The 13,783-nt window shown below is 43.9% G+C and overlaps 1 protein-coding gene across 4 annotated transcripts in view; it reads left to right on the plus strand.

Moving 5' to 3' along the window:
• The first annotated feature begins 6,094 nt into the window (after positions 1-6,094).
• Positions 6,095-13,783, plus strand: part of Atp8b4 (ATPase phospholipid transporting 8B4 (putative)) — a 162,453-nt gene continuing 154,764 nt past the window's right edge. For 3 of the 4 annotated variants that reach the window (XM_057780833.1, XM_057780835.1, XM_057780836.1), the window contains exon 1: positions 6,095-6,506. The gene's annotated coding sequence lies outside the window, so the exon portion shown is untranslated. Of the gene's footprint in view, positions 6,507-6,686; positions 6,709-13,783 lie in introns of those variants that run through there. The other variant, XM_057780834.1, reaches the window with a different exon arrangement.

The raw sequence follows: 13,783 nt of genomic DNA on the forward strand, positions 1-13,783 counted from the left end.
CACCCTAAGATCTCCTTCAGGTTCCGGCCCCACGTCACAGTCACATTTTGTACTATTTAAACAGAGACAGGAGTCTGAAGTCTGGTCAATTAGGCTGATGGAAGATTTACACAGCAAAAATATATTTATTGCATAGTTTCAGAATTATTTTAACTACACTAGTGTTGTTCTTTTTCAAATAGTTACCACCAGGGATCGTTTTACACACTTTGCAGAATTATGCTTTTCTCAAGAAGAGAACTGGGTGCTTTATGGCAGGTCAGAACTCAGCATTGTGACTCTGTGCTGTCTCCTGGAGCTGCCTGTGAGAGGCATTATTTTGATATGGGTCTACTGGCTGGTTTGTGTGTCAACTTGACACACACTAGAGAGGAAGGAGCCTCAGTTGAAGAAATGCTTCCATGAGATCCAACTGTAAGGCATTTTCTCAATTAATAACCAGGGCTGGTGGTCCTGGGTTCTATAAGAAAGCAGGCTGAACAAGCCCCGAGATGCAAACCCACAAATAGCACCCTGCCACGGCCTGTGCATCAGCTCCTGCCTCCAGGATCCTGTCCTGGTTTGAGTTCCTGTCCTGATGAACAGCAATGTGGAAGGAAGTGCAAGCCAAGTAAATCCTTTCCTCCCCAACTTGCTTTTTGGTCATGGTGTTTCAAAGCAGCCTAGAAAATGAGGCTGAGTCTACTGGCTGCTTGTGAGTCAAGGCTGTCTCCTTTGCTATGGGAATGGAACCTAATGGCTCGTGATTGCTGGTGATTAAACATTTGCATCCTAGACTTTGATATTTCACTTATCTCACACAGGTTTGGTTAGCACCCGACTTACTTTTGGGTATTTTGGAGGCAGCTCCCTTAGCTAAATTCTACTTTGTGTGACTTAATGTCTCCTAAGCCAATCTATTAATAAATCCTTTATAACATCAAATCTATTACTTTGAGTTTCTTCTACACCAGACATAGAACTTGGAAAATGGTGAAGAATGCACAGAGGGTCTGGGAGATTCATTCTGATTAGTGATTGATTTTGAACGTGAAGTCGACCTTGTTCTTTCCCAGTGCCCTGTGATGGGACAGGGATTCTTCGTACCTAATTGTCAGGCAGGACAGGCCAAAAGGCCCCAGAGGTGAAGAGAAGAACTTCATTAAAGTTATTTGACTCTGGTTCTCTTTCTGGGCTCAGAATTTGCTAAGGAGAAATGTGTGTGTGTGTGTGTGTGTGTGTGTGTGTGTGTGTTAAAAGGGCTGCCTGACTCCCTTTGTCTTAATAATGGTCATGAGATGGCAAGGACTCTCACAAACTGATCCTTCTTGGATCCATTCCTCCCACCTTATTTTCTGGCAAGGAAGGAAATCTTATGGTGTCAATTCATAAAAATACAGGCTCAGATTCTGTCCTGGGTGCTCACACGCAGAGAAGCCTGTGTACTGCCACAGCCCGATGCACCTTATTGAGAAGTGCTTCTCTTTCTGGCGCGGTCAGTCTATTTCAGGATCCAGTTTTGGCTACAGAGTGGCTGACTTTACCAGTTGTCTGGCTTGGGTTGGGCTGTCTGGTTTAAAGCTGTGTCATCTAGCTCTGGAACACAGAATGCATCTACAGGGGCAAGTTAAATGCAAATCGCCTGGTTTTAGTGAAGCCTTAGCTTCATCTTCTGGTTGCTGCACAGGTGCTAAAGAGATATGAGCCCTGAGAAAGGACCAGATGACTTTCCTTGTTCCTTAGTGAGGGTTTTTAAACATTCAGGAATTTAGGAATCCTTTTAATTATCTTAAATCATGCCATATTAATCTTTATGTAATGGCAGTTTTTTTTTAGTTTTGTTTTAATTCTTGGAATTTTAATAGCATAGGAAATGCTTATGCTCTTATCCTTAGCTGTACAAAAGATGTCTCACGTTTGTATTCTCTAATTTTTTCTGAATTAAGTAATAAATAAAATTCAGCTGTACATCCTTCCATAGAGAGTGGAAAATTTTCCCGCACAAGAAATCATACTGCTAGTATTTGGTCAGCTTATACTGGCTAATGTAAGGAGACCTATTGTGTCTCACAAAAGATTAACAAAAGATTAAAAGATGCTGTGTTGTGTTACCTTTTCTCTTGGTGAATGGGTGGTTTGAATGAGAATGGCCCCCATAGGCTGATATGTTAGGATATTTGGTCCCCAGTTGGTAGAACTGTTTGGGAAGGATCAGGAGGTGTGGTCTTCTTAGAAGAGGTGTGTCACTGGGGGTGGGTTTTGATGTTTCCTAGTGTGCTTTCTCTGTCTCATGTCTATGGGTCAGATGTGAGCTCTCAGCTACTGCTCTAGCACCATGCCAGCCTGCCCACTTCCATGCTCCCCACCATGATGGTCATGGACTCATCCTCTGAAACTGTAATTCCCCCAAAACTCCTTTTTTTTTTTGTGAGTTGCCTTGGTCATGGTGTCTCTTTGCAGCAATAGAAAAGTAATTAAGACAGTGAATCTTAGCCCAACAGACCATACCAGATCATATACAAAACCAAAAATGGTTAGATTTTTAGATCTTAAAAAATTTAGATTTTAGTTATTAAAAACCATATGGTTATTTGTGACTTCAAAGATTTGATGGCCCTGTTTCTGAATGGGATGTTAAGTTGGTTTCAATTCAAGACAAGTAGATATGGAAGGACATGAAAATGAGCAGTGTAGAAAGAATGGTGACGGGTTGGAGTGGGGGGGCTAGAGAAGGAGGTGTGTGTGTCTATGGAGACGGGATGGAGTGGGGTGGGTAGAGAAGTGTGTGTGTCTATGGAGACAGGATGGAGTGGGGTAGGTAGAGAAGTGTGTGTGTGTGTGTCTATGGAGACGGAATGAAGTGGGTGGGTAGAGAAGGGTGTGTGTGTGGGGTCTATGGAGATGGGATGGAGTGGGGTGGGTAGAGAAGGCGGTGTGTGTGTGTGAGTGATCTATGAACAGCAGTCTCCTGGGGTGCAGGAAGAAAATAACAAAGCTTCTGTTAATTCTTATTAATCCCATGTTTTCCTCTCCTTCCTCCCTCACCCTCACTTCCTCCCTTTCTTCCCTTTTTCCTTCTTTCCCTCCCTTCTTTTCTTGCCCCCTCTCCTGTCTTCTCCCATCTTGTTCCCTCTTTCTTCCATTTCCTTTGTCCTTTCTAAGGTCTCATTATGAAACTCCTACTGGCCTCCAGCTCACAGTCCCTTCCCTTCGGTCTCCAGAGTGCTGAGATGACAGGCCTGAACTTTCGTTCCTGGCTGAGCTCATCCTATTGTCGGTCTTATTTTACATGGAAGCCATGTGGAAGGACAGCCATGGGGACTCTGGTCCTAGAGGGCAGGCAAGGCAGGTGGTTGGATCAGGATGTAAGAACCTGGAGCTGTGGACTAGATTATGGTACAGACACCTTCCTGCTCTTCTGAAAAAGCCCATGTGACGGCCACTGAGAAAGTTCTGGGAACAGTAGATGCTGGCTTGCATGAGGAAGAAGTGTGCAGAGGAGCTGGGTAATGTGTGGCTTTCTCTTATTCAGTTCACTGCACATGAAATTTGCATGCTAACTCAGTCTTTAGTTCATTTGCTCCCCATTTAAGGTGTATTTAATATCAATGTTGGTAAACATCTGAGAAAAGGTCCCACTGTTCTCAGTTTAGCCAGTACAGCTGAGTCTGAAGATTGTCAGGTAGTCTGCAGGCAGCATAGTTCACACCTCAGATTTTTCCTCCTTTTGTGCCCAGGCTGCTGCTGCTTTGTCCCTTCTGGTAACTGTAATTACTGAACTTACTATTGGCCAGTAGAATGGCTTTAAAAATAGTACAGAGGCCACACTCAATCTTTTCATTGTAAAGTATCTCTCATCTTAGCCCCTGTAAAGAGATTGTTTCTTTGCCCAAGTTGTTCCTGGTGCTCTATGGCCTACAAGGGACGACCATGGGCCTTATTTACAGGAGTCTGTAGTTTGGGGATGTGTAAGAGGGAGAGATCATAATTTTTGTCTATTCGGCTTGCTTTGCAAACTGGGAACCTAGGCTGAGGATATTAGAAAACAGTGGAGATGAAGCCCAAGGAATCGCAAGGGGCTAGCTTGCTCTGGCTATAGCGACATGATTAAGCATTCTTTGGTGTGGGAGAATTGTCTATATTCTGTCAATTATGTTTTAAATAAACTCTGACTGGTCAGTAGCCAGGCAGGAAGTATAGGTGGGACAACCAGACAGGAAGTAGGGGTGGGGCAAGGAGAACAGGAGAATTCTGGGAAGGAGGAAGCTCATTCCTCCCCAGTCCTGCTCAGACACCAAAGAAGCAGGATGTGACCTACCCCACTGAAAAAGGTACTTAGCCATGTGGTTAACAAAGATAAGAATAACAGGTTAATATAAGTTATAAGAGTTAATAAGAAACCTGAGCTAATGGGCCAATCAATTTATAACTTATGTAGACCTCTGTGATTTCTTTGGGGCTGAATGGTTGTGGGACCTGGTTGGAGGACAGAAACCAGGCAGGACAGAAACCCCAACAAACAGATCTTCATGTTACAATTCTTGGTTCCAGTGCTTACCTGGCAAATATGATGCAACCTCTGGGACACTTCTTGAATGTCTTAAGGCATGATGAAAAGAAACCACATCCCCTCCCTCACCCCATCCCTTAAAAGCAGCTCGAGCAATAAGGTCTGAAGACATCACACATGTCACAACCAGAACTTGGAGGCATCAAGCTGGAGCTGACTTGGAAGCTTCCTCCCTGAGGACCAGCTCTCATAGCAGACAAAGATGCTGTGCAAGATGCCACATGAGAAAAGCAATTAATTCTCTTATCTAGTTGTAAAGCCTAGGAACCGTAAGACTAGACCATCGTGACAGGTATACCCAATGGTACAGCAGTGCCGCTTGTATCTTGGACATAAACAATAGCCATCTACTTGGACTTAAGGATCACTCAGTAGGAAGGAATCCATGCCTGGTACTGTAAGCCTAGCTGATTACCCATGACTGGTGAGGTCATGGGCCCTAGAGGAGAACCTACTGATGCCATATTCCAAAACCAATGTAATTCCCAACTGCATTCTAAAAATGCATCCTTATATCCACGACAAATGTAGCTCTCGTATCTCATCAAAACACACCTTTCTTCCCCCAGCAGATGAAAGCCACCACAGAAATCCACAACTGGTCCAAATGCAGAAAACTGAATGTGTGGTGCCCAACCTAATTGAGACATCAGCAAAACAATCTTTACACTACGGCCCGGGGAAGACTGCAGAAGAGGAGTGGGAAGATCGTAAGAGCCAGAGGGCCAGGACAGCTGCTGCAAAATTGTGTCTTCTACACATGACAGGGAAGATGCACCCATGAAATCTTAATATGGCTGCCTAAGTAAGACCTGCACAATGGCAACAATAGTTGAGACACCAGCGTGGCTGGGAGAATATCACAATACCCCTCCTCTAGATAAAGAGCTCCCGACAATTAACGGCTGATGAGAGACGAAGATTCTGCCTTCTCCAGGGACAGGTTCCCTGATAGGTTATCTAGTCCCAAGTGGTCAGTCCTAAACACAAACACATATGAGCAACAATAAGTAGATTCAGTAGGTTGTGTTAACACACACATACACACTCACACATGCACAACAATGATAATCAATAATAATTAAGGAAGAAGAGATTATGAACTTGAGAAAGAGTGGGGAGTACAGAGGGAGAGAGGGAGGGGTGAAGATGATACAATACAACTCGTGTATGCAATTTACAAAATTATGTAAAAAAAGACAGTCATATACTGTCAGGTATGGTGGTGCACACTTTTGATCTCAGTCCTCAGGAAGTAGAGGTAGGTGGATCTCCGTGAGCAGGAGAGCTCTCTGGTGAAAAGAAAAAAAGAAACCAAAACCCCTGAAATATCGTTTTCATTAATTCTACTTAAGAAACCTGAATCCCTCAAAAAATGATTCCAAACTGAAACATTAAGATCTATGCCCTGTGAAACAGATGAAAGGGTTAATAATGCTGGAGTCGTCTGCATTGAAATTAAGGATGTTGGGAAAGAAGAAGTATTGCACTGAGCCTTAGATATTGCTTGTGCTTGCTTAGGTTTCCTCCCTGAGAGAGCCCAACTCCCTTTGTGATGAGTTAGCTCCCACTGCTGGTTCTTTAAACTCTGGGAAAACAGGTGGGCACTCCAAAGCTGCTGGCTTAGCTTCCTCTGTCCAGGGCTGCTAGAAGTTTGGCGAGCAGACAGGTAGCTGGCGTGCCTGGCTCACTCCCACCTTGAGTCGCTGCTTCCCACAGAGGAAGCCATCCTCCCGCCAGTCTCTCGGGAGTCCCCTTTTGTTTTAACCAGTTTTGCCTGGCTGTGGTAGCAGACAACAGTAGGAGGAGATGCTCCTCAGAGCTCAGACTCTTTCCAAGGAGGGCTCTCGCCCCTATTTGCCCTGCAGCTGGGGAAGCTGCCCTCTTGACGTGACAGCATCCTTTCCTGAAGACTGTTGATTCGGTTGCTACCCAGCAGTTTTCGGTTGTGGTGGTGGTAAGTGGTCAAGGGTTTTGTTTTTTCTTTCTGTGGGTTGAGCTTTCTAGAATGCCGCAGAGAGTGTGTTTTCTGTAGGCACTGGAGCTTTCAGCACACCCATGCTCTTGCACTGGTGTGCTCTCCTAATGGATACCTAGTTGACCTATCTGCATTGCTGGGAGAATCCTTTCTTATGGGAGAAGGTTGGGTCCAGGTTGAGGTGAGTAGGTGGGGACCATTCTGTGGTTAAGGAGATCAAGAGGAGTTTTGCTCTGGACTAGTTGAGACTTTCTTCCAAATTCCTGTTTGTTTTACTGTTTTTGTCTATGTGGTTGAGGCTTAGGAAATATTGTGTGTTATTTGTCTTGTCCTAAAAATGTTTTTTGGGGAAATTAGTTGTAGATAGGAGATAGGACATTTTCTTTTCTTTATGCTTGAAGTTTCAGCTTTTTATTCTGTGAGCATCACATCTGAAGTGTCAGAAGAGAGCAGCAGAAAGAACATCTTGGGTTTGGAGTGCTTGGTAGCAGGTTTTCATCTGTACAGCTCGAGGTCCAATTTATTCTATGATGAATTCATGCTACAGATGTGTGGTTCCCACGGGCCTGTGTTTCTGAAGCTCCAGGGACAGATTTTCAGGGCTAGGATCTGTTTGAAGAGAAAAGTTGTTTAGCTTTTAGCTGTTTTGTTGTTTAGCTCATGGACGTGGGAGCATTTCAGGTCTCAGGTTACCAGTGAGCTGTTTGAAGAAGAAAGAAAGTGCTGAGAAAAGCTAATTGGGTACTGAAGTATTTCAAGAAAAGAATGAGGAAATAGAGGAGATCATGTGGGGTACAAATACCTGCGCTCATGAACCTGCTCTTCTTAGATGTGGCTGCGGGTCAGCCTCCACTGGAGATGAAAACGCAGAGAGTTTCTGAGCAGCCTTTATTTCCTAATGTGTTTTTATATCGCTTGGTAGTGTATGAATAAATCTTTAAAAATAGAATGAGTGGTATTTGTCCCTTGGGAGACCGGGTGTGTGTGCTTGAGCACAGGAGTGGTTTTGTTCATGCACAGCCACATGGAAATGTTCATTAGCAGATGATTAATATTTGAAGTAAAACATTTTCTCCTTTTCCGTCTTTCTCCCTTTCTCCCTCCCTCCCTCCCTCCATCCTCCCTCCCTCCCTCCTCCCTCCCTCCCTTTACCTCTAGTCTCAGCTTCAGAATCAATCACACACTCCAGGCACTCTTGTGTGACACTGGAATTCAAAGGTGGTGTTGTCTAAGGATTTCCCCTAGAAGGCTGGCAGAAAAAATAACTTCTGAGTCATCTTAAGTATTTTCGATGTTAATAAATACATTTGTAAGTGAATATTAACTATTCTGAGCAACCTGTGCCTCTGGAAACAGCTTTTTCCCTTACTCTGAGGCCCCCCTCCCTTTTCCTCTCTGCTTGCATTTATTTGGCTGCAGTGTGCTGAGTGCTGGCCTGTCTCTTGCTGGGCTCAGAGAAGAGTGTAGTGGGAGAACACTGGTTCGTTTCAGTAGCCCTTCCTAGACCATCTTTGAAGGCCAAATCTTCCCTTTGCTGTATCCTTGCTCTTTGATTGGTGCATTCTCAGCTGCTGGTCTTTCCTTGCTCCTCTTTCTTCTGACTCTTCCTCGGCGAGACCGTCCCACCTCTGCGAGATCATCCGCCTCTGCGGCTTCAACACTTGCTCATATGCTGCCCCTCCTAAGTCTGCACTTTGGCTTTGCACCTTCTATTGGGCTTCGAAGAAGACCAAGAGGCTGATGTAATCCGACTGAATTATTATCGTTCTTTTGTAATTCTTCTTCTGCTGGTCCATGTTCTCCTTCTCCCTTGACACCTATCATCATAGACAAGGCCTGTCTGTCACCTTGGTGGTCTCCATAGGTACTGGGCACACAAGTGTCACACATACATAAATGCAGGGGAATACTCACACACAAAATTTTAAAAATTCTTAAAAGTGAATAAAAATGTATATAGTGGACCAGCATAAGGAGACCTAGAGAACAACAACAAAGAACTCTGACGAGTTGGGGCTGGAGTTCAACCATTCCATTTTCATAGGTCTCTCCTGTCTGTTACTGGCAGAGCCAACCACAGGTTCTTGAACGTACGCTATTGTGTCATTTCATATATAAAATGGGGATAATGATGGCTGCTGTCTTTAGAGTTCTGGCGAGAATGGAATGAAATTATATACACCAAGGGCTTAGCCTTAGGTCAAGTACCCAGTGAGTATTTCTTTCTATCTAATATATATCAGGAGACATGAAGTCTGTTTATATTGTATTAAGCATGCAGACATTACCAATCCATAAATATTAAATCTTTTCTTCTCTCTGTTCACCCCCCACTGTGTCCTCGCCTCTTTCCCTCTCCTCCTAGCCTGTCCTGTTCTTCTGCCTCTCTCTCTGTATGCTTTCCTGCTCCTCCCCTGGTCCTGTCTCCTCCAGATGTGCCTCCCTGGCTTAGTCACCTTCCTTCCCCTTCTCGTTTCCCTCTTTCTCCACCTGTACTGGCGTCAGTATTTGGTCCTGTGAACCCCTAACCTCCAGTACTTCTTCATTTGTCTCTGAACATGGCCCATCAGCCAACCTTGGACTGGCCATGAGAGACACAGGAAGAACTTGCTCCAGAAATTCACAGTGTGGGGAAGGATAGGAACAGGTGAACACACAGAAGGATCTTGGGAAGAGTGACTACAGAGCTGAGGCAGATGAAAATAGAGATAGATGTTATGTAAGAAAAAAAAGAATTTACAGTTGAGGGTGGTAGTTAGACGTAGTTGCTAACTAACATAAGTTTGTCTGTAATAGCCATCACTTCATATACACATGCACGTACGCGCACACACACATGTGTACGCACATACACATACAGACAGAGGTAGGCTTAGGCTTTTTTACCCCTATGTTAGTATACCATGTGAAACTTACAAGCCCTGTGGCTGGAGATAGCTGTCTCTGAATGTGACCTATGCGTCCTCCATACCTTCCACCTTTCTGACACTCAGTTAAACTCATGCAGACCAGAAGCCTGGTGTTTCCCTTCCTCTCTGGTCTCATCTCCCATGGCTAAGGTTCATTAGGATTTCTCTTCTTAAGGATCTTAAAGTATATCTGTCCCTCAGAGGTCTGGCATTGAGCTGGCAGGCAAGGTTGACTATAGTTTGAGGGCCAGGCCTCCTTTCTACAGGATTGAGGATCTGCAGGACTTTTGCTTCTCAGCTCCGGGAGCCTGGGACCCGAGGGAGGAAAGGGACAGTGAGTGAGGACGATGGGAGACAGTGAGAAGAAAGGGCTGTTCCTTCACCCAACCTCCTGGTTTTCCAACTTCAGGCCTTGTTGCTTCTGCAGGTGGATTTTCAAGGTTCGCCTAAGCACACACCTGGGACACAAACCACCTGAGGAGAAGAAAACCTAGGAAAACAAGTAGAGAGAAATTGCGATATTGGAAAGAAGAGAGGAAGGGGGAGAGAGAGGAGTGGGCTGGCAAGGAGTAAGTGGGAGGGGCACACATATGGGCTGGGCACTGCGTGTTAACAAAATACAGTGGCTAGAGGAAGCCATCACGGTATCCATGTTCCAGACTCAGAGGTTGGATTTTAGGAATGAAGCTGCTCAGAGCAACTTGTTCTGTAGTCAAGGTGGGTCTGACCAAGGCTTACAGAGATTCACGCTTGGCTCTGGAGTCACATGGTAGGAAAAGCAGGAGGCCCAGAGGACAGACTTCTAACCGCCCTGCTCCTGGCTCCAAACAGCCTGGCAGTCTATGGGCAGAAAAGACCTTTTGTCTTGGGGACTTTGGACAGCACTTTAACAGGACACCAGAAGCAGCTTTATATTTCTGGGGCAGACAAACACAAATTCAGGACATGGAAGCCACAGCAAGTGTGGCAATTTACCAGTTTAAAACATGTAACACAGCCATGGAGAGGACCAGATGTTCACTTTAGCAGGACTGGTGTGATCTTTCCCTGTAGGGAGGCTTCTGTGGGAAAGCAATTTATTGCTAGCAGGTTGCTCGGTGAGTGTGGAATTGGAGCAGGGGGAATTGTCTGTAATAACCTAATTGCCGAATGGGTGCCCATCATTAGAAGGAATTTCCAGTTTAATCCTCAGCTTAAAGCACCTAGGCACCTGTACCCAGGTGTTCCCATTTTCATCTTGAGGGGAGACCTTTTTGTCCAGTAGCAACATGGACAAGGAACCCTCCTTCCACACGGGGTTTCCTAGGTGTCTTGTTTGGTCATCGTTTCAGTCAAGAAGTTCTTATTTCCTCTGTACCAGTTGGCATCCCCCTTTGACTTTGCCGTTTGTTTCTTTAGAAAAATTATTTCTCTGATTCATACCTGAACTTGGACTGGAAAGAAAAGGGCTGGAGGAAAAGCTCAGGGTACAAAAAGCGTGGGTCAAAGAGAGAAACTCTTTTTTGGAAGTAAAACTTTGAGTTTTAAAAAATTATACTTATTTAATTTTTAAATGAATATATATATATATATGTTACCTTTCTTCTCTATTTTCCTATTAATTTTTTCACTTATATACATGTACATATTTACTGATAATCAACCTTCTGTCTACTATCTATCTTCTATTTATCTATTTGAATTAGCTGTCAATATCCATCTTCTATCTACCTACCTACCTCTATTAGTCATCTATCTATATATATCATCTATCTATTGATCATATACTTATATATTGGTATCTATTGGGGTATTTATCTATATTAATCTTTTATCTATTGTCTATTTATAAATCATTTCTATGTTCCTAGAACTTCTGCAGGAGAAAACACTATATCGATCCTTTGCACGAGATGAAGCCAAGGGAAAGCTATGACCTATCCCTCAGTAAAATATATTTTATTTCTATGATTTATGGTTTTTAAAAGGGGGAACATATTTATGTGACTCTCATTTACTTCAGTACTTTCTAAATGGCTCGATTTCAGAATTCCAAGTCCCTACTTTGAGGGCTAGAGTCTATGTCTCACAAACTTCTGTCCCTCAGACCTCCAGGGATCCAAAGTTCAAAACAAGATGACCTCTTCTCTTCTCTGACACCCTCTGAGGTGGAACAATTGCCATGTGTGCTATTCTGGAGGGTTGATGACTGTGCAAAAATGGAAAGGCCTAGGACTGGCTTGAGGGCTCAGCGGGTAAAGCGCTTGCTGTGTAAGCAAAGGGACATGAGTTTGGTTCCTCAGAACTCCCGGAGAGCCTGGGGTGGCAGCGTTCCTATGGGAAGACAGGAGGTGAAGACTTTCTGGCAGTCTGCAGGCTAGCTAGCATAGTCGATACAGTGAGTGGTGAGTCTCTGCATCAGTCAAGGCAGAAGGCCAGGATCAACATCAGAGGTTGTCCTCTGACATCCACATGTGCACCAAGCTACATTCACGTGCGTGTGTGTGAACACACACACAACACCCCCCCAAACATTTACATATTATGAAAAGAGAATGAAGCTGGGTGGTGGTGGTGCACTCCTTTAATCCCAGAATCCGGGAGGCAGAGACAGGTAAATTTTTATTAGTTCGAGGTCAGCCTGGTCTACAAGAGCTAGTTCCAGGATAGGCTACATAGCCACAGAGAAACCCTATCTCAAGAAAAAAAAAAGAAAAGAAGAGAGAATGAGGGTGTTTCATCTCTCTTGTTGGCCTCCATCCTTTTATACACCACTCTCTCCTGACACCCTTACCCCAGATGAGGAAGAACATGTTAGGATGAGCACATTTGGTGAGGAATAAAAAGAGTATTATAGGAATTATAATACACTATTGAGGGAGATCTTATTTCCTTCAAGTTGACAGAAATCTGATGCACTGATCTCAATCTTCCATAAAATATGCTTGCATGACCACTGTTACAAGGAAAAGATCGGATGGGTGGGAACAGGGGCTTTAAGGTAAATTCTGTCTTTTCTCATTATAATGTTTTGTTTTGTTTTTGCTTTTGTTTTGGGTGTGTGTGTGTGTGAGGGGCTGTTCCAGAACTAGCTCTTGTAGACCAGGCTGGGCTCGAACTCACAGAGATCCGCCTGCCTCTGCCTCCCGAGTGCTGGGATTAAAGGTGTGTGCCACTACTGCCCGGCTCTTATTATGTTTAAGAGATTAGAAAACCTTTGAGTAAGATTGTTATTGAGGAAAAAGTTTCTAGAAATTATACAGAAGTAGTTTAATTCACACACCAATGATATTATATTCTGAGTTATTGAACAGAGAATATTTCTATAAAAGTGAAAATGTTTAAAGTTAAAATGAATTTATTTGGTATCTTCAAAATAAATGGTTTCAAAGACACTTTGGAAAGTAGTAGTGAGAAGCTGAAAGAAAAAACGTAAGAGTGGTATGAAATAATGAAATTCTAGGAGGGATATGGCATTCTTTTAAGCCCTATCGTCTTGCAGAGAGATCTAAAGTAAGAGAGGAGTTACATGGCTGTTTTACCATGGTTTCCTTGACAGTCCATGAGTCCATTTAGCTTCATCTTTAACACTGGTTATCAGTTAGTGCCGTTCTCTCAGCCCCATCTAACAAACCAATAAGGGATTTTGTTCCCGTGAAAACAGAATATGTTTATATAGTCCCCAAAGAGAATTTTCATGTCTTAACAAGTTGGCTTAGACTTGTTGATTAGTCTCTCTCTGGCCAGATGGGGCCACCAGAAGCCCCAGATGTCATCCTCATAGGCTTTATATCTCTCCCCGCTAACACCATTTAATCTCTTCTCTGATTCCTTTTTGGTGACTACCATGTGAAACAAAGAAGAGATGATGAAAAAGCTGTATATGGTAGAAATACCTGTAATCCCAGCAACCAGGATGCTGAGGCAGGAGGACTGCCCTGAGTTGAGGATAGCCTGCAAGATATAGCAGATCTGCGAAATCTTCAGGCCCTGTATCAAAATTGATAAATAGATAAATAAATAACTAAGGAAATAAGAAGAGAGTCCTTCATGGGTTAGCACTGCTTTTGTCTGATATTTTTTCAATGGAAAGACTTACATAAAAAAAAATCCTTTGTATCCTATTGGAAACTGGACTGACTCTGGGATGCCTTCAGTTGTGTACCCAACAGTGAGACCAGCAGGCGGCAACACATAGTGCTGAGCCTGTGGCTGCACAGGTGCCTTGGTTAAAACCAGAGTCTCAAGACACCAAGGAGACTTGACTGTGAAAGGGAGGGGAGGAGGGTAGGAGGGTAGGAGGGTAGGAGGGGGAGGGGAGGAGGGGAGGAGGAAAGGGAGGAAGGTAGAGATGAGGAGGACGGGAGG

This window comes from Chionomys nivalis, chromosome 9 (genome assembly GCF_950005125.1).
Source record: "Chionomys nivalis chromosome 9, mChiNiv1.1, whole genome shotgun sequence".
In the NCBI taxonomy this organism is placed as follows: domain Eukaryota; kingdom Metazoa; phylum Chordata; class Mammalia; order Rodentia; family Cricetidae; genus Chionomys; species Chionomys nivalis.